Raw genomic sequence first — 21,493 nt, 5'->3', positions numbered from 1 at the left:
CTACAGCCACAACACGTGTTAACATCTCCTTTGCCTGCTATTCCTTTTGAATTCTTCCAGAAAGAAATTTGCAGCTCAGGTAGCACAGGTAGCAATGCCAATGGCAGAGGAAGAAAATGCACAAACCTAAAATACTGGGACATTAACTACTCCCCTTGTCAAGAGGAAAAACAAAACATTAAAGTAGTTGGTGACTTCCCCCTGCCGGCAGTGAAGAGACCCATCTGTCTCCCAGCCCCGACTACTGTGGTCCAAACTGTTAATGACAGCCTAAAGAGACACATCTGGGCTCCTGGTACACATTCTCCTTCATGTGAAGACAGACTCTCGGCCAGAGTGAGTTTAAGCAGACCACAAGTGACTACAGTGCTCTGGCAGTGTCGGGGGTTACCCTCATCAACCCTCCCAGGAAAAAAATCAGGGTTCAAACAGGGACAAACACAGCCTGAGGGCAAATATGGCCAGGCCAATAATGTCCGCAGCAGGGCTTTGCTTCCTTAACCATGGGATGATAATCCGTGAACTACTGAATAAGGATGAACTCCCCCAAAATAAGATGAGGAAGAGTATCTTTGAACACTTGTAAATACAATAAGGAGTGTTTTAAATTAAGATTGAGGGGAGAATGAGCAAAGTCCTCCAGGTAAGTTTAAACAGGACAGAAGCTTAAAAGTTAGTGGGACAAAGTTTTGTACAACAGAATCAAAAGAGAGAGAAACTGTGATAATGCATCCTAATCAGAAATGCCTTTATTCCAATGCAGGAGACACTGGAAGTAAATTTCAGAAGTAGGAAGTCTAATACATAACCCAAACCAGGATCTCCTTAGTAGGGAAAATTTTATAGGCTCGGTTGTTTTTTGTTTGTTTATTTGTTTTGGTTTTTATGCCAGGAATATTAATACTAAAGAAATAACCTAAATTCCTTAAAAACATGCATGTTGGTTACTAACAGATAGGTTAAGAAGTAAAGGCCTTAAGCTGCAACAGGAAAAGGGGCAGTGTAACAAAAAACTTGGGTATGCTGTGGGCTCCTCTGCATCAGGAATGTGTAGGGGCATTTCCAACACCTGTCAGGAATAGCAAAGACAAAACTGATGTTGTCAGAGGCAGCAAGTGAATAAGATGAACTCCTGAGGTCTCTTCCAGCCCACAGTTCTGTGATTCTCTAATCTCCATGTACACTTAAAGTGTGATTAAGTCATTCAGGGAAGCACCAGAAGTATTCAGAAAATGGGAATTTCAATTGGTGAAAAAATTCCGGGCCTGGTGTTTTTTCTTTTCCTATCAGCAGGAAAACAAATTCATAAAATACAAAGAGTCACTTCATTAGTCAGCTGATTACACAGTGAGTGGGGGACTTGCATAAGACTACATGCAGCTCAGGACAAGGTTCTGCTTTGTCTGGTTTGGGGCAAGGTTTTTGTCATTATTGGATCATCCTACTTTATTAAATGATCAAAGTTCCCCCCTACTTAGTTCTTCAGTCTCCCATACTGTGTCTGTTTTCAGATGGATTTTTTGACCAGATATTCTGTTTAGGACCTGAAGAAAACTATTGCAGCTGCTGTTGTTCTTGCTATCTAAATAGATGCAGTATAGCAAAAGTTTTGTTTAGCTTCAATTCATGTTTTTTGATATATATAGTTTTATTTGAGAGTTTCTGTTTCACTTCAGAAGCAGCATGATATTAAGTCTATTTCAGCGTCTTGTGACTAAAGCGTAATGTTATAGCATATAGACCAAAGTGTAATACTATGTTCTCATTTTCTGCTCAACAGCAGATTTCTTTGCAGCTCAGATTAGTTTAGTAGTAAAGAGTACCTAACTTGCCTTCAGATCTTCAAAAGAAAATATAGTTTCTACAGACTCTGAGCAACTGACCTCAACAGTTTGCCTTCTGCAGAAGATATTAACTTCTATGTGATAATCAGCCTCTGAGGCTTACATGTAATGATTACCAAGTTGTAAACTTATAGCATGAGTGAAAAGATTCAGATGTCTGTGAGCTGCTATAAAAAAACACAAGATCAATCAAACTTCTCAATTCATCTATTCTTGATAGTAGGTTTCATGCTGCAATACTTAAGCTGGCCGATCTTGATTTCTGAAAACATAATTAAACCTCTGCCTTTTTAAATCATGCTTAAATTCCTTCTGTGCTCAGGATGAAAAAATATTTTTATTTGAATCTACATTCTCCCACAACTGTTTCAAAATGTGTCCTCAATATGATGGTGACGTTCCTATGTTGCTATTTCTTTGATCCCAAAGCACTTTGCAAGCTATTGGGGTGCTAGATACTATGGGAATTGACTTAATCAGGATATAGAAGAGGTTGAGAGCATTGCAGACTTAGATGGTGTCTGCATTGTGATTATTTCACTGGCACTGAAATTCAGCTCCATATGGAAGGAAATGCAGTAACAGTTTGCTATTTCAAACAGAAAAGGAACATCATGTGTAGCCATAACAAAAGCATCATTCAGTACTAACAAATGTATCAACAACCATAAGAAACTTGTTGAATCTGAGTCCAAAAAATATGATATTTTATTATTGGAAATTTCAAAGAATTTGGAACCACCTGACCATTTCTTTTTGTTGAACGTACACAAACACTAAATTCAGTACTGAATTTAGAGAAATTTTACAAAAAGAAAAATCCTTTCTCCAGCTCTTTTGGAGAATCATTCCTGTCTGAGTAAAATATGCCTTGCTTCCTTATAGGCTGACCTGCAGCAATGTAATGTATTCAGGCATGAAGTATTCAGTATTCAGGAAACACAACCTATCAACAAGGTGTTTTGGTATCTTACCTGCAAATACACTATAACCATCTTCCATTCCTACCTGCAGCTCTCTGTTGGTTACTGAATCACATTCAAGTTCAGTTGCCTGTGTCCAAATACACAGGGATTAACACCAGCTTGGGAAATGGCGGACAAGGAGGGGTTGCAGAAGCTCAACCTGGGAAGCCATGTCCTAGTCAAGCTTTTGCCCAACAGCAGCACAGGTCTCACCAACCAGCCCACCCATACAGCTCACTGCCATGCACAGGGACTTTGGCTGGAGACTTGACTGTCCACCTCCCTCACAGTCTCTTTAATCTCAGACTGACTGAAAATACTGGCACAGTCCCTCAGAGTCAGATTGCACAGGACTGGGTCTTTAATGAGGAATGGTACTAATGTCTATGTATTTCATTTATCTTTACGACAAAGGTTTCAGGTTTTGTATTTAGGTATATGCCCACTCAGCTACTGTACTGTTAGTGTAACTTTACCAAAATCAGTGAAGATAAATTGATAGAAACTAAACAATCTTCATTAATTTAATCCAGCAGAGGCTATGAATCACCTGTATTTGAATTAAACATATTTATATGTGACAAGTAGAACCAATGAGCTTAATTTATTGTAAAAGTTTTTTCTGTCTTTCTTTGGAAGAACTGTATTTTATGCAATATTCTTCTATCATAAATTTTAATCAAAACAATGTCTCATTTGTTAAATGCCTGCTGTTACAGCCTCGGTTGTCAGTTACCATCTTCACATAATTTTCAAAACATGTCAAACTGAAACTGTTTCTGATGGAAACAAACATCTATTTGGGATTGTGATGAGATCATTGAAGTAATTTCTACTTGTGACTTAAACAGAAAAACACATTAACTTGTCATTTTTATAACTGCATGTTTTGCTTCCTAGGAGCAATATTTATGTGGTCTCAGTGAGAGGGTATTAAATTTTATAGATATGTGTATGTATATATATATATATATATATAATTCTCAGAATTCTTTGTGCAGTTTTTCTTCAGGCCAGGCTGCAGCTGTGGAACACACTGAAAACCCTCACTGCAGGCTCTCTGGAAATTGTTTGCTTGTGCTTTTCAAAACCTGATTATGAATGACATCGTATCATTCCCTCAACTTCGTAACAGAACTGGTTTTAATAGAAGTGGCATACGCCATTGCCAAGCTGCATGAAAGTTAGACTTGTTTCTGCCTGTGTATTAGCCTGCTTTAGTCATGTCTCCTCTGTTTTTCACCATTGCTCTCAGCACCCGTGGGAAGACAGTTTATCCGGTCTCTGGGGAGCAGCAGCTCTTCTTGCTCAGGCATCAGTCCACCAGCCAGCATAGTTACATGATATCATATAAGTAACTCCACTACTGTCGGTACAATTAGACTAGACTTTAACTAATCTAGAGAGAGTTTGAGATGTTGGGTTAGATACACATTGCCAGCCTAATATAAAGCTGTAATACAAAAAATTAAGGCTCTGTCTGCTATGCTCTGGTTTTGGAATAGAAGAAAACCTGATCTAAGTTACGCTGCTGCCATAAATCACACAGAAGAGCTTACTGACCCGTGGATAGTGAATCAATAGATTGCACAACTGGTTATTAATGCCTGGTGTAGGCAATCTGCAGATCCTGCTCTCACTGGGAGCCAAAATAGTTAAGGAACTTCAGTGGTTAGAGGTTCCAGCTCATACACACCACCCTTTAGCCTGTTCTCTCAGTGAAACTAGTTTGGCAAATTTTATTATTTTTAAGTTGTAAAGGTACAGAACATGCAGAAAAGAAAAGTCTGCCTCTGCCTCTATTTTTCTTCTGCCTTATATTTGCAGACATTTGTTCTTTAATTCCTTATATAGTAAAACAAACACCAAACAAGTTCCCAAACACACTTCTTGGAGCCTGTGAAAACTTATATACGTAAAAATAGTGATTTATGGTTTGACACTGTAGCAGATTTATCTGAAAATGGTTTCTATTAAAACAAAATTTATCTTACCCAAAATAAGTCTCTTCTGAGATGAGAGAAGAAAAGATTTGATGTGGGAGGGAAACCAAAAGCAAACAACAAAAGGAAGTGAAAGCCTGGGAAAATAAAACAAATTAAACCAAAACAATCAGGTTTAAGTTTCCACAGTTGCAGTCTGGATTATTGCTATTATTGTTCTTGAATTTTGGTTTCAGGAATGTTTGACTGGTTAAGTGGTTTCTGCATTTCCCCTCATTAACTTGATTTTTAGAAATTTCATGAGAATATCTTTTTAATGTACTTCACCATGATTAGCTCATGCTTCATAGCTGTCCCAGCTGTGATGTAGTAAACTATGCTTTGGTGGACAAATAACACCAGTTTGAAGTCTTAGCTCCAGAAAAACATTCATTGTCTCAAACTATATCACTACTTCACTTAACTATGTAGTCAATACTAAGAGAAACAGAAACTTGCCTGAATTTGAAGATGGGGGCAAATGGCTACTTTGAGCAGATAAGCAAAAGGCAAGATTATATATTGAGAGAGTGGTTCTCTGTATTTCTTTAGAACCACTGCGAGGAGGTTAAAAAAAAAAAAAAATACAAAACCAGGCTCTTCTTGTTGACAACCAACAGTAGGACAAGGGGTAATGGGTTTAAACTGGAACACAAAAGGTTCCATTTAAATTTGAGAAGAAACTTCTTCTCAGTAAGGGTGACAGAACACTGAACAGGCTGCCCAGGGGGGTTGTGGAGTCTCCTTCTCTGCAGACATTCAAAACCCACCTGGACACCTTCCTGTGTAACCTCATCTAGGTGTTCCTGCTCCAGCAGGGGGATTGGACTAGATGATCTTTTGAGGTCCCTTCCAATCCCTAACATTCTGTGATTCTGTGATTCTGCAGTTTTTGGTACTTGTGTTGTTTCCTCACTAATCCTTTTCTGAAAGTAGAATCAGTTTGTCAATGTAATGTTTGAAACTGTGGGATGGAAAATTCTGATTTTGTCATCTTTAGTCAATGAACTCATCTCTGCCAGTATTCTGAAGCCATGTCACAAAGGTTAGAGATGCATATACTGCAAATTTAGAAGACAGAGCAGGCCCATCCATAAGGTCTGACCCAAAGCAAATAAAACAAAACTCCAATATTGTGGCTTTTCTTGTGAAATAATACCAACACAAAATGAAATGTTGACCCTCAAGAGAACTTTAGTGTAAAATATTAGTTATTTTCATAGGAAATGCAGTAAATTTTGATTAAATAGCTGATATTTTCTAAGGGAGAGTTAAGACAATGGTGCTCTTTTCACTCTTAATTTTATGCTCTCTCAGGTAACTTTTATGTTCCTTTTACTAAGAAAAGTGTTTCCTTTACACTAAGATAAAAAATGAACTCTGTCACTGACTTCCTTCTTTTGGAATCTTCAAAAAAAGAACATATTTACATTCCTTGGAGAGGTTAAACTACATTACAAAAGTGTCATGGCCATTTAACTTATTTATAGTCAACTCCAATTCCTAGTGGTTCAGATGCTGCTCGTGCTGTTTTCCATAGGCAACATAAATGTACTCGGAGCTCAGGACTAACATAGAGATTTACTGTTCTCCTGGAGTTTATATTTTGCTGATTTCATAGGAAAATAAAATAAAATAAAATAAAATAAAATAAAATAAAATAAAATAAAATAAAATAAAATAAAATAAAATAAAAAAGTATACACATATCTATGTTTGTTACTATACGTAATGTGTAATATGTTGTTCTGGCATAGTAAAGATACAGAACCACACAAAACACAAGGTTCAGACACACTTGCAAGAACATATCCAGGAACCATGTTAGATGAATTTGTTTGCATGGGTCGAGAAACAAGAAAACAGGATTGGAGCAGTGAGAGGAGATGTTCAGGTAAAAAGGTGAAAAAGAGGTGGGTAAAAGGAAAGTAGCCAAGACCACACTGCTGTACAATGGATAATATGACTGTATACGCCATTCCAGTTTTGTGGGGCAGCAAGTGGAGGTGAATACACAAGTTTGTTTGTGAAAGGGACTTTCAGATTGTTGCACTTTCAGAGCTCCTTCCATTTGGTTGGTCTTTCACACCTTTCTCTCAAAGGTTCTAATTTCACATGCCACTTCACTGCCCAAGGCACGAGCTGGCACCCTTACTTTACACAGCTCTTTATAGGAGGCAGGTATCCTTTAGGCACCAAGAAGGGACCTGGGTGCAGTGGGAGCTGGAGTAAAGCACCCACGTGCTCACATTCTCTTCCAAGCAAGGAGCGCTCCAGAACTGCAGTCAGTTCGCTGACTTTCAACATTTTCTGAATCCATCAATACTAACGTTGCATCTCTTACACCTTGGAAAACAAGTGGGACACACTGAATATTAGGGATGAAACTGGAGTCCAGAAGAAAGACTTCTGCCCCCGCAAAAAAAAAAAAAAAAAAATCACGGAGCAGAAAAGAAACTGAGGGACAGGTAAATAAAGAGAGGCAGATAGTATGAAACTGAAAGTCCCCCATTAATCCATTGGGGGAAACAAAGATACTTTTATCAGTAAGAAAATAAGTTAAAAATTTTCAGTGGTGGCAGAGGCTCAGGCATCTTCCCAGCTGCCTCTTAGCAATTTTAGGAGGCAAAAGGAAGAGTCCAACAATACAAGCATGAAAAGATGATCCTTTTTATTTTCCTTCTTATGAAAATAAAGTTTTCAGTGTTAGAGTTTCCTTACATGGAATGAGCTACAGGGAAAAATACACAGGCAAAAGTTTGTTACACACTCAGGAAAAGGTAGACAAATAGGGTTGATCTATTTTTAGACAGCACCTTTTAAGAACAAGAAAACATAATGCATGGAGTCTGCTTCTACTCAATATTGTCGAAAGATGCATCCTGCAAAATTTGAAACATTAATTTTGAGGAAAATTCTGTTGAGAGTCTTTGTTTCTAAATCTAGAGTTACCTACATCATTTGTCATCAGTTCCCACCTGAAGCCATCAGTTTGTTTGCAACATCACACTTTATTACCATGAAGCACAGAAAAGAATTTGAGCTTGTGATGGGCTGACTAGAGCAAGTTCCACCCTTTAATTTAGTTTGGATAAATATCAACATTCAGATGTTAAATTATGCAAAGCTTTTCTCAATTAAATAAACTTTTGGAAATTATTTGCTCTCTCCCTTTAACCATTCATCAATTTCTCCTTCCCTACAACCATCCATTCATGCCAGCACCCTGTAACACAGCAGAAGATTGCAGTGCCTCCTCCCTAATTTGTCATCTCACCACACACTACCCATGCTTGGATGGCTCCCAAAAGCTCTCTGAGCCCTGACAGCCCACTGCAGCTCTGCTGGGTCATTTCTTCTTTCAGTGCTCTGATCCTGTACAATGCCAAGAATGTTATGTACACTGAAAAGTATCTTACTGTAATTAGTTATAGTTTGTCTTATTGTAGGCAGCTGCAGCATTATGAGCACTGACAATTTAATCATTGCTTTCATGCTATTTACAATCACTAAAGACTCTCAAGTGCAATGATTGCAAATGAGTCTTTATGTCATTAAGAGGTCATCACACTTCTAAGTCTATGATTCCAAAGAAAATCTAAAAGTCATTATCATGTACTCTCCGAAAGGCTCAGTAGCCAAAGATTTTTTTAATATAATCCAAAATAGCTTTCTTTTTAAAAGCTTCATGGTTTCAGGGACATGTGTCCTAATATTTCTGAAATCTCTGAGACTGAACATACTATGATCAGATTTGTATCAGAAGGACATTAACAGCAGCACCACAACTTTAATTCAGTATCTCCAAGAATGCTGCAACAGATGAAAGTGTAGCCTGCAGCAATGCACACAAGGTGAGCGTAGGACTATTGTAGAATCCTTAGGCTGTATGGTCTACTGGAAAGTTAGGAAAAGGAAAATGTTAAATGAAAATGGACTTTGCTGGAATCAGAAAAAGCGAAGAGCAGAAAGAATCTGCTTCCACAAAGCCTTCTCTGGTGTTTCGTTAAGAGCTAAATTATGTTGAAGGTTTTACATAGATTGATGACCTCAACAGATGAATACTGAAAACAATAAAGATCTTAGATCGTTTTTTGTGTTTGTGTATCATTTACAGCTCATGCTATCCTGCCAAAATCATCAACAGGTTCAAGTGGATGCTTGACAAGAATTTTACAGAAATATCACCAAAGTATGCAGCAGTGGTTAGGAACAATGGAGATCAATATAAATAGAAAGGAACGAAAGAGTCCTAAATGTCAATATGTTTAAAGTGACTCCAGAAAGAGAGACAAAAGAATCTTTAAGTGGAAGCAAGACACTGTTTTTTTTCTCGTGTGTTTGTTTGTTTAGTTTTGTTTTTTTTCTAAAAACAATAACTCAATGTTATAAAGCTTCTGAAATAGTTTCATTAAATGCTCCATAACAGATAGTACAGAAATGAATCTGATCTTCCTTAGACACATGCTGTTGCACTTTCAAAGGATGATGTTTTGCTTTTGTCAACAGCCAAATAACATCATTATGGGTAAAATAAATAGGTTATAACATTTTCTTGCTAACTTTCAAATGTATCTCATGCACATGAAGGGAAAACAGTTCTATGAAATGTTTCATTTTGTCTTTTCATAAACCAGAAAAGATATTTCCTCATTACGTTTGCAACATGTGCCTGCTGTTCCAACAAGTGTATATATATATTAATTGCAAATCTTGCCCTCTGGCAATGGCAATAAGGTCAAGATAGGCCTAAAGGACATACAGAAAGTGGGTAAATCAGGAAATGTAAACATAATTCTATAACACATACCGCTCAGCACCACAAGCAAGAAATATATTTTTTTTCATCTTTTCAGCTGAACTAATATTTTATTAAAAAAAAAAAATGACCAGATTTCGACTTCATATTCCACACTGTGGACACTTGTGTCAATATAAGAACTTAATTTCCAGACAATTATCTCCAGGATCTGGAATTATTCCTTACTGTACTTTTAGGGACAAAAGATGAAGTACATAACAAGACACCATCATGAATAGCAGTTTGTTTCTTGTTAAAATGACTTGGACCTAATTCCTCTGACTTTTTGTTTTCACTAATAACTTTCACTGGATGAACGTTTTCCCAGATTTTCATCTCCAGTGTTGACATCTTTCACATCTGTGAGCAATCCTTTTTGACCCATCTTGTCATATGTTACACTCATATTTTTCCAAAAGCTAGCTAGTTGGAGGCCTGTAGCTAGCGGTGTTTCGCAGGCATCAGTACTGAGTCCCGTCTTGCTCAACTTGTTAATCAATGACCTTGATGAACAGAGAGAACATACCCTCAGCAAGTTTGCTGATGGAGCAAAACTGAGAGGAGTGACTGATACACCAGAAGGCTGTGCTGCCATTCAGTGAGACCTGGACAGGCTAAAGAGTTGAGTGAGAGGAACTTAATGAAGTTCAATGAAGGCAAGTATAGGGTCCTGCACCTAAGGAGAAATAATCCCATGCACCAGTACAGGTCAGAGGTTGAGTTGCTGGAAACAAGCTCTGCAGAGAAGGACCTGGAAGCCCTGGTGAACAACAAATTAATCATGAGCCAGCAATGTGTCCTTGTGCCCCAGTATCTTGGGGTGCATTAGGAAAGTGTGACCAGCAGGTCGAGGGAGGTTATCCTCCCATTCTGCCCTGGTGAGGCTGCATCTGAGATGCTGTGTCCAGTTCTGGGCTCCCTAGTTCAAGAAAGACAAGGAACTACTGGAGAGAGTCCAGAAGAGGGTTACAAAGATGATTAGGGTTCTAGAGCATCTTTCTTATGAGGAAAGACTCAGAGAGCTGGGTCTGTTCAGCCTAGAGAGAAGATTGACAGAGGATCTTATCAATGCTTATGGTAACTTCAGGGTGAGTGTCAAGAGGATGGGGTTAGACTCTTCTTAGTGCTGCCTAACAGAAGGATAAGGGGAAATCAGCACAAACTGAAACATAGGAAGTTCCATCTGAATATGAGGAGAAACTTCTTTACTTTTAAGGTGACAGAACACTGAAACAGGCTGCCCAGAGAGGCTGTGGAGTCTCCTTCTCTGGAGGTATTCAAAACCCACCTGGGCGCTATCCTGTGCAACCTGCTTTAGGTGTATGTGCTTTAGCAGCAGGGTTGCACTAGATGATCTGCAGAGGTCCTTTCCAACCCCAACCATTCTGTGATTCGGTGTCTGAATCATAGTTTCTTTCAAAATAATCTAGCTTGCTTTTATACTTACAGGTTCCTTTATTTTATTATTTTGAATCATAGTTGCTACACTGCAAAAGGAACAATAAATGCATTTGAAGGCACATATGAAAATGTCATGGAGGTGCACCAAAATCAAACCAAGTAGATGTCAAACTCAAAGTGGAATTTACTTTTATTTTTTCTGATAAAAATTGTTTAACCAGTGATAACCAAGGTCAAAATGTGTTCTTAATCAAAATCACTTTACGTTCTGATAAACATTTAGAAGACCATGGGTTCAAGATACCAAGTGGAATTTAATTACTAGACAGGCAATTCAGGGGATCCCTGAACTTTGGAATGATAATTCAAAATGCTCTCAACCTCAAGGAGTTTCCTTAGGTGGTATCCCAACCTAAGGAGAGAGTCCCCAACCACAGACCTGCTGCTCTGAAGAGGACCAATTCAAATGGGTTCTCTGGCAGGACTCCATGTATACCCTAGATTGAATCTGATTTCTGATCATATATGGTCAGTGGTCTAGAAACTTCTATTGACCAAAACATTCCATTGGCTAAGGGCTCTGTCTGTCGACTGAGGTGCGTATGTGATCACAGACACCACACATGTTCCAATAGTCAAGAAGTTTCTGGTGTTGCACTTGCCACAGAAAGACTTTACTGATATTTAAAATTATTTTAAAATTATTAACAGAAAGTGGGGAAATACTTAAGCAATGCACACTTTTGCCGTTTCTTTAAAACTAGTTGTTAGATTTGGAACATATTATCAAAGTCCGACTACATAGAATGAATTTCTTCAGTTATATCCCTTATTATTAGTATTTAAAGTTTTTCAGTACTTTTAACACTGTTTCTTTATTCTGAGTTCATTTATTTTCCCTTTCATATACTTTTTATATAGTTTCACATACTCTTCCATTACCTGACTATTTTCCTATTCTTGTCTCTCTCCAAATCACTCAGATCCATCCCTTTCCTCTTCTAAACATTCCATAGTTTTGTGTTATCCTGAAGTGCTCTTCTCCTATCCTTCATGATGTGTACCATACAGCAGCACCTTGTCAGTCCAAAAGATGCTCTGTTATTGACGCATTGTAACAGGTGTCACACTTGGACACTGGGGCTGAGGATATCCTGCGACAACTCTGAGAGAGGCCTGGACAGGTTGTCCCTTCCTCTGAGTTCTTAATTTCTTAATTTGGCTGTCCCCTCCAACTCTTCCTGATAGATCCTGCAATGGACCTGGGAGCAGCTCAGGAGGGGAAAGAAGGGAAGAAAAAATAAATCTGCAGTTCTCCTTTCCCCTTATGCTTCTTTGGCATGTTTTGTATTCCTTAGACCTTATCCATAAAGCAAACTCATTCCTTTCTTTGAAGGCCTGACCACTGGCAACTGCTATGCTTATGCTCTTACCCAGGGCTCCATCACTTTTGAAAACCTCAGCCCTGCTATTACAGAACAGTTCTCCCCAAGGTAGACCTTGCAAATATTAAGAAAAATGTCAAGCAAGAGGGAAACTGAGCAGAAAATGACAATGTCATGGGCAGTGAATAGTTAAGAATGAAAAAGCCATTGTCAAAAGATCATAGATATTGAGGAATGTTCTGGCTGCCAATGTCTCTAGATGGGCTAAGTAGAATTTCAGGCAACAAAAGATCAGAGAGAGTTTCTTCTCTACTTTTCTGGTTAGTATGACAGAATCACAGAATGGTTGGAGTAGGAAGGGACCTCTGGAGATCATCTTGTCCAACCCATCTGCTCAAGCAGGTACAACTAGAGTAGCTTGCACAGGAACCTAGGGTAGATTGCACAGGAAAATGGATGAAACAGACTTAAAATACTCTCTTTATTATACAATCAGAGCAGCCTGCACTTGCTTTGAGCAGGATATTGGACCAGAGGTCCAATATGACCTCCAGAGGTTCTTTGCACCCTGAACTGCTCTATGATCCTGTGCTACTCACCCTTGCATAATGTCTACATTGGATGACAGAGTGGCCTGAGTATTTTTACACACATGATCTCTTTTTCCCTCCATATAGTCTTTTGGCTTAACATTTTATGTTCATATGCTGTCCATATGCTACAATGGTCTTTTCTACCACATAAATTCCCCCATTCCTTGTCTTCCCTTTCCCAGAAACACAGAGCCCTTGTTTCCATTCCGTGACCACAGAATATAATGAATGGTTGAGGTTGGAGGAGACCTCTGGAGGTCATCTTGTCCAATCCTCTGCTCAGTCAGCGTCACCTAAATCCAACTGCTCAGGATTGTGTCCAGACAGCTTTTGAATATCTACCTCCCCGGGCAATCTGTCCCAATGCTTGGTCACCTTCAGAGTAACCAAGTGTTTCCAGATGTTCAGAGGGAACATCCTGTGTTTCAGTTTGTGCCCATTGCATCTGTTCCTGTCACTACACACCACTGAAAAAAAGCCTGGCTCTGTCCTCCTTGTGGTCTCCCATCAGTTATTTATAAATATTGATGAGATTCCTCCTGAGCCATCTCTTCAATCCTTCTCTCTCTCTCTCTCTCTGTGGGTGACCAAATTTGAAATGGAAATTCCTGCAGTGCTGGAATTGTGAAAGATTTGTAAAACAGGCCAAAGCAGCTGTTTCTGCTACTTATAAAATGTGTATCTTTACTTGATGCTTTTAGATACGAATTTTTAATTATTTGCTGATTTCTGCCCATATTGTAGATTTTTAGAATGTTTTTGTCAGCTGAGTTATGATCTCAAAATTTAAGGTGCCATTAATTTGTTTCATTGGAATGAAGGTCTTGGTTCTTACATCATTTAAACATATCACAGTGATAGGGTTTCTGTCTCAACAGACCTCGTACTTCACAAGCAACAAAATGTGTCTCCTGTGGGGCTTGTGTTTTAAATTCATGTGTGTAATCTGTAACCTTTCTAAGAAACACTTAAATGGCTTTAATAATTTTTTAAAAACATCCTTTGGGAAATTAGTCATTGGAAAACGGTTAAGAAAGCTACAATATATTTACTGAATATGCAAATTCAAAATGCTGACACATATAAACCCAGCTAATTCACTGTTAAATCTAATAACTTATTGGCCATTAGGATTATGTTGTGATTCTAAGATTTGAGACAGCACTTAACACTTGAAACAGTCAAAGAGGCCATGCCCATTCAGTATCACCCAGCTTAAAAACCAAGACCAGCTGGTGGAAGAGCAGGGTCAAGTGCAGCAGTAAGCCCAGGCAGCTGTCAGGGACTGGGGATCCCGCCAGGAGGAGGATGGAAAGGATGCCAGGTCTGAGGAGCAAGAGGAGAGGAGATGATTGCTAACCAAGTGTACCTGGTTTGATTCTGGAAAACGGGCAGGATCAATGAGGAACAGGGTATGCAGAGACTCAGGGAGGTTGTGGAGTCTCCTACTCTGGAGACATTCAAAACCCGCCTGGACACCTTCCTGTGTAACCTCATCTAGGTGTTCCTGCTCCGACAGAGGATTGGACTAGATGATTCATAACAAGGTATTCAAGAAACACCTGTGATTTCAACATCCCATTTGACAAATTGCAGCAAATCACCTTTTGCACAGCCTGGGTCAAAAAAGAAGCGTTATGTGAACAGGTTTTTTACAGGCTTGTTTGTTTTTCCAACGAACTTTATCTTAGTGAGCAGGAGATTTGGAAGAAAGTAAAGTTCCGTGTATTCTAGAGATTCTGCAAGAAAATATCAGAGTACAAAGACTGTAGTTCAGTTTAGTTTAAAGTTTCACCCTGAGCACCTTGTTTTTAAACAGATCTGCCGTTTGAAGTGAATCCCAGGCATTGCAAAATATCAATAAATATCAATAAAACAAATAAACAAAAAAAAATAAACCAAGCAAACAAAACACAAAGAAACCCTTCCCCATACCGCACAAAAACTCAAAAGAAAAGTGTTGAATTGCAAAAATTAAACCCAGCTAGGATAGATAATTCTGCTGTTCTTTCCATTCCAAGTTTTTTATGTTTTTTAATACCAAAAAAAAAACCTATTAAAATTCATAGTCTAGCACAGTTTCTATTTGAATCAGAAGTAAAATTTTTCCTCTTCTTTCTGAAAATCATATGTCTGCTCAATGTAAGTGGGACGATGATTCCTGTTCTTGTACTCTTCAGTCATGTCTGTTTGCTATGGCAGAGAACCAGACACTGGAAATCAACTGACTATATTCTTAAAATGTTGGAATAATCTGTCAGACTTTTTTTTCCTTTTTTTTTTCTTTTTTTTTTTTTTTTTTACCTGGGACAATTCCCTAACACAGATCAGGAGTTGGAATGGGCCACAGGCCATTACTGAAAGGTAATTCAGACATGATTTGGAAAGCAAAGGAGTTTAATATTTATGGTCAAACTGCGCCAGTTGGTCCCAGGGCCAGAAAACGGGCCCTGAGACAGTTAAGCTAATTAGCAGGGAGACTAATGCTGCCTGCTAAATACAGGCAAGTACTCTTCCTGAATCTTTAATACTAAGCAATTACTTTAAATGCTGTTGTTCAAAAGAAGTCCATCAGATCAGGTAGATCACAGAATCACGGAATGGAAGGACTGACTTTAGTAAGACTGAATGACTGAAGTGATTGCAGTTTAAGAAACTAGTCCCCTTATTGACTCATAATGCAATGCAGAGTTTTAGCATGACCTCTTTGTTTCACATGTGTGCTTGTTTGGTTTTGGTTTGGCTTAGGAAGTTGGTATTGTTGTTGTTTTTTTTCCATTGGGGGCGGGGGCGTTAAATGTATTCAGTAATAAATAACTGAAGCCCACTTTAGGCAACATATTTTTTGTGTTCCCTCTCTCCACTTACTCGAAATCAGTATACCACTCTAGACCTAAGTCAGCTACAACCTGAGTGACAATAGAAGTTTAACTCAGTGGATATCAAGTATTGTCTTCTTTGACAGACTGATAACTTCAAATCTAATTTTTAAGTGCATCCAAAAATATTTTAGCATGTTAGTACTGAGCCAAGAAAAGGTCTCCTTATGTTTTGTTTCACTTATTCCTTATGCTTTAAGGACACTTGTGCAAAATAAATGAATTTTATGCAATAGTTCTGCATATATCAGATATAAGCAGAATGCAAGTGGGGATTTTCACTGTTTAGGGCTAAATTCAGTTAGGTAGGATGGTTTAATTTAAAAAGACTTGCTGTCTACATTCAGAAAAGAAGGAAGGTTTCAACTATGCAGTGCTTTCCTGTTACATGTACATTAACTACCTGCTGGCAGCAAGGTGGGGTTGGAGAAAAAACCTCTCTAGCTGAATGGAAAAGTAAATCTGAAGCCTTAGATTTTTTGGTAAAATATAGGATTATGGGACTTGGAAGTATGAAAGCAAACCTCTAGAATGGAGCATCTGTAGATGAATGTATGGAGGGAGACTCAAATTTTGGGAAGCAGAGGAAGCATGGAAATGCTATTGGGAAAAGCAATGTATGAACAGCTCATATAACTTCTGCTTTTTCTTTCCCTTCTAAAAAATTTATTTTCTTTTCCACCTTTAGATAGGACTACAGTGAAGCCTTCTTCTTGTTTTCCATCTTTCACACCTTTTTCCCTCTGTAAATTCATCTGCATTCTTTCTGTGAATGTCAGTTAGATTTCCCTGACCTTGAATACTTCCATCTAGCATGTTTATATCGGTTATGTTTATGAACACCAGAAACAGTACTTGGGAACAACCCCTGCCTCTTGTCTGACAAAATAGGCTAGGCACAAATCTGCCAGAGAAGTCCTCTTATTTGACAGCAAAACTATTTATCCCCAGTTTGCAGTACTATTTGGTCATGTGTGACTTGTAAAAAATTAGGAGTCTGACACAAGTTGGGAAACCATTTATAAACATGTGTTTTTACTAACTGTAATCTAACAATTACCTGAGAACATGGTTATTTGTTACCTTTGCTCTAGAGTGTTTTCTAATAAATAACAACTTGAAAATAATTCTAAGAAAAAAAATAACAGTCTATGGAATCTAATGCTTTTTCTGTTAGATCACTGGACAATGGAAAATGAAAGATTATTATGCAATTGTTATTAGCTGCCAAACACACCATTACCAGTAACTGGCTTTCCAAACTGTTTTGACAGTTAATATGGTGTTGAGAAATGTCTGATCTAAAATGGACATGGTACATTTAACCCAAGTAGCCAATGACTCATGGAATGTATCTTGGATGAAGGAATATGAATTTAGAATACTCAGAGTAGGATGTGTTTCAGATTTTACTGAAGATATCCTAATTGATGAAAGCATGGGAGGGAAGTTAAAATCTCAGGATCTTACAAACCTAAATGAAGATCTTTATATACTTCTATGATTCAATATTGTTTCAAGCTAAAATTAGAAGGATTCTATTATTACTAGTTTATACTCAGCCCTAAATTAAAGGATCACCTAAACTTAATTGGACACTCATCTTTTTTCATCTTTCACTAAAACAAAATATTTACAGCTTGTATCACTTTTCCTAGGCATCACTGCATTCTTTAATATGTACACAAATAGTTCTTTGCATGAACAAACACACTGAGAGGGATAAATTGTTGTCCCCTGTGTACGTATTTAGAAATAAGTATTACACAATAGCCCATATAATGGGCTTATACATGCCCACATTAATTTTTCACAAGTGAAAAGGACTGATAAGAAAACAATAAAAAAAAACAAATCTGATGGAACAGGGAAATTGAATAAAGTGCATAATACAGTAATAGTATGAGTGATGTCACGTATAATAAAGTACCATCAACTTTTAGTCAAAGCCAGAAGAATGAGTGTGGCAGAGTGAACAGGAAGCTTCTATAGAGACAATTTAATTTTCAAGGTTTTTCTTATAAGAACAGTTTTTGTGCTAGTAAGTTTTTTATTATTTCACCTGACTACTTTATCTCATGTTATTAAGAGAAAAACAAAACAGAACACCACACTCTTTTGCCTGTTCTATTTTGTAATTTCCTTAGGAGATTCACAGAATGCCTCAGGGTATTCCCTGGGGAGTCTGTGCTATAACAATAATAAAACCAGGAGCTGATATGAAAGTACAGTATTATGAGAACTGAGCAAAGTTTTTCTAACCATAGAATCATTGAATGGCTTGGGTTGGAAGGGACCTTAAAGATCACCTAGTTCCAGCCCCCCTGCCATGTGCAGAGACACCTTCCTATAGACCAGGTTGCTCAAAGCCCCATCCAGCCTGGCCTTGAACACTGCCAGGGATGGGCCATCCACAACATCTCTGGGTGACTAATGCCTCACCACCCTCATGGTGAAGAATTTCTTCCTTGTATCTAATCTAAATGTACCTTGTTTCAGTTTAAAGCCCTTGTCCTATCACCACATGACCTTGTAAATAGTCTCTCTCCAGCTTTCTTGTAGGGTCCCTTTAGGTACACAGTGAAAGCGTGACTAAAACAATTTCCTTGGAAAAATGACATTTTTTTGCCTATACATTTGCCATATGATGTTAAATATTGAGTATGTAATGGTATTTTTCAAAGTTTTACATGACCGTGAATTAGGCCATCTCAAAAAATAACCCTAGAGTTCATAAATTCTCCACCAGATTTCCCAGATTCTAATTCTGATTTGAATTAAAAGAAGTCAAGAAACATGACATGTCACAGTATACATCTCAATGGAAAGATTTCATTTAGCAACAATTTAAGTTCGTCATCACTTAGAAGCCTTAGTTCTGTGCACTCTTGAGGAGCTGGAAGTGATTTGTTTATGCATCTTCTCCATGTCACAGGCATGTCCCTTCCTCAGAAGGGAAGTCTGAGTACAGCTGTTAGGGTTAATATGCAGCCTCAGGAATGTAATGATCTGGAAGGGAATTTGAAGGAGAGAGGCAGTCATTTCCTAGTGCTCCATTTAAAACAAAATATTTTTGGTTCCCCTTTTGTGACTATTTTTATAATAGCAGCTGTCCAAAATCTCCAGTCAATCTAATTTACCCATTGCTCTCTGAAGGGTGTATACACATGCTAATACAGTGAAGCTTGTGACACTTTTAAAATAAGAATTTTATTTCCTTAATAGTGGGTCAAGAGAGAGGGATTAGGAAGTATTGCTCCTAAAGCAAGTCAGGTATCAGCTACGCAGATTCTTAATCTCATTTGAAATACACTGGTGTGTTATTACTATGTAAATCACTTTAGAAATGTTACATTTTATCCCATTAACATCACAGTTGGTATCAAGTAAGATACAGCAGATCTGCCATGAAAGTGCATCCCTCAGACAACCCTTGACTCTCATCAAACACACTTCATTTCATCATGAAACAAATGGACAGTCCATCATGCCAGTTCAGGATGGTACAGGACCCTACTGGCAGGAGGCATGTTCCTCATCCTTCCTTCTGGCTGAACTCACCATCACTCCCACAGTTTTGAGCCCTTGCTCCCAGGGGACCAACCTGACCACATTCTGAGCAAGACGAGCCAAGTATGCAGCTAAACACTACTGAAGGGTCAAGATTATTTATTACCTCAAAAGCCAGAAGGACTGGTTATAAAATGAAGAGAAACCTTTTCTTAACTTTTATTCTTGCCATCATCCTTTTCTTCTGTACTCTGCATGTACAGCCCATCATGCTATATATTCAGGCCATTACACTGGATTCCAGGGAGGTGCTTATATGATACAGATACTGTGCCTGAATTTGGTTTACACTCTCCTCTGCAAGCTCAGAGAGAGTAAGAGGAGTGCCAAAATCAATATTTTTTGTTCAGCACTAGTAGACAAAGGATGAATGAAAAAATTAATTACAATATAGAAGGAGAAAACCTCTTCTGCTTAATAAGTGCCAATAAATAAATAAATATCACCTTTTATGAATGGATTTTCCTTTAAAACTGAATCCTTATCTCAGCCTACTAGTGCAGGAACCATTCCTGGAGCAAACAGAAGGGGTGTCAGTTCTTACAGCAAACATGAATATTTTCTCTGTTTCAAAATTCCTATCCAGTTTTGGCTAGTGAATCAGAATGTTCTTTTTAAAGGTATTTGGATAAAGATTAGTCTACCACACTCACTATGGAAAGAAAAAATATTAGGTGCAGATTTGGAAATCCAAATGTATAATATGGAACACCTGCAAAACCTATCTCTTCACAAATTGTATTTACAGAAATTTTTCATTTCTGTATCCCTTTTCTATAGAAATCCCTCCTGATGCAATCATTTGTCTTCCTAGATGGCTTTGGGAGGAACAGAATTATTAGTAGCAATGGAAGAATGTAAAAATCACTGGACGTGCATTTGAATGATAATATTTGCTTTCTGTAAGGCCTAATACAGCTGCAATTTCTGTATCTGTATGCAAAGAGGTTGTGTCTTAGATGCTGTAGATTCTACCCTTTATTTTTAAGAGGATTTTAACAAGAAGGATTTTTTAAAATAAATTTTACTAGCAGAGTTCATGGAAGAACTTCTAAGTTTGTTTTTGTAGCAAAGCATTCCTTCTTAAGCGCATGGCTGTTTTGGCCAAAATCAGGCTAGAGGGGCCTCACAGGATGTATTTTAGGGGAAATGCAGTAGCACAAGCTCACTAAAGTGTCTGCTTCACCAAGCGTGGGCCAAGGAAGGACCAACTTGATTGCAGCTCTGGAGACATCTTGCAATAAAGTTGATTTAATTGTAAAATCATTTGCAGTCTTGAGAGGAAAAGTCTCTGAAAAGAAGGTGAGGGCAAAGTTGGAGAGTTAAAAAATGGATTTCCCTAAATACAAAAGTTTGTTTTGGGGCTTTGTTTTTTTTTCATCATAGATTTACCCAAACCTATTAATTTTCTCTTCTTACATCACTACCAATTTTTGATGAAGAGCAATGTAACATTTTAAAGAAGAGCTGTATTAAGAGCCTCTATTTTCAGTGCTTCTGTGCTGCTTCAGGGTAATTTTCTCTGACTCCTTTGAACACTGAATTAGCTGCTTAACCATTAAAGTTCATTAGCAATAAATTTAATGTATCAATAAACTCAGATCTATGCTCAGATCTAGAAGAGAACTAGGTCTGTACCAGATTTTTTCACAATCCCCAACTTTTTCTGACTGATCTGTAACATGGATCATATGTCAGAAGCATATGGGAGGGAAGCAGGCTTTACAAATGACACCAGTGAAATTGAAGCCACATGGAAAACAGTCATTTATAGATGTATTTGCATTTCTGAAAATGTATAGTTTATATTTCATTATCTAACATTAAAAGGTAGTAGGTTTTGCTCTGTATTCTACAACACAACAAAACCTGTATTTGGAGAAATTTAGGGCCCAGATACCAAGAAGCAAATATATTCAGATGCTATGCCAGGCTTCAATGCTGTGAAGAGTTAGCATATGTCAGGTAAAATCTCATCACATATTTCACTGAAGTTAACTCCTTAGAAGTGATTTTCCATAGATCTTTAAGGTCACATTTACCTAGATCAGTTTTTTTGTTTTTATCATGGAG

Source organism: Columba livia, chromosome 3, assembly GCF_036013475.1.
Source record: "Columba livia isolate bColLiv1 breed racing homer chromosome 3, bColLiv1.pat.W.v2, whole genome shotgun sequence".
Classification (NCBI taxonomy): domain Eukaryota; kingdom Metazoa; phylum Chordata; class Aves; order Columbiformes; family Columbidae; genus Columba; species Columba livia.
Note: the sequence above shows the minus strand (reverse complement) of the source record.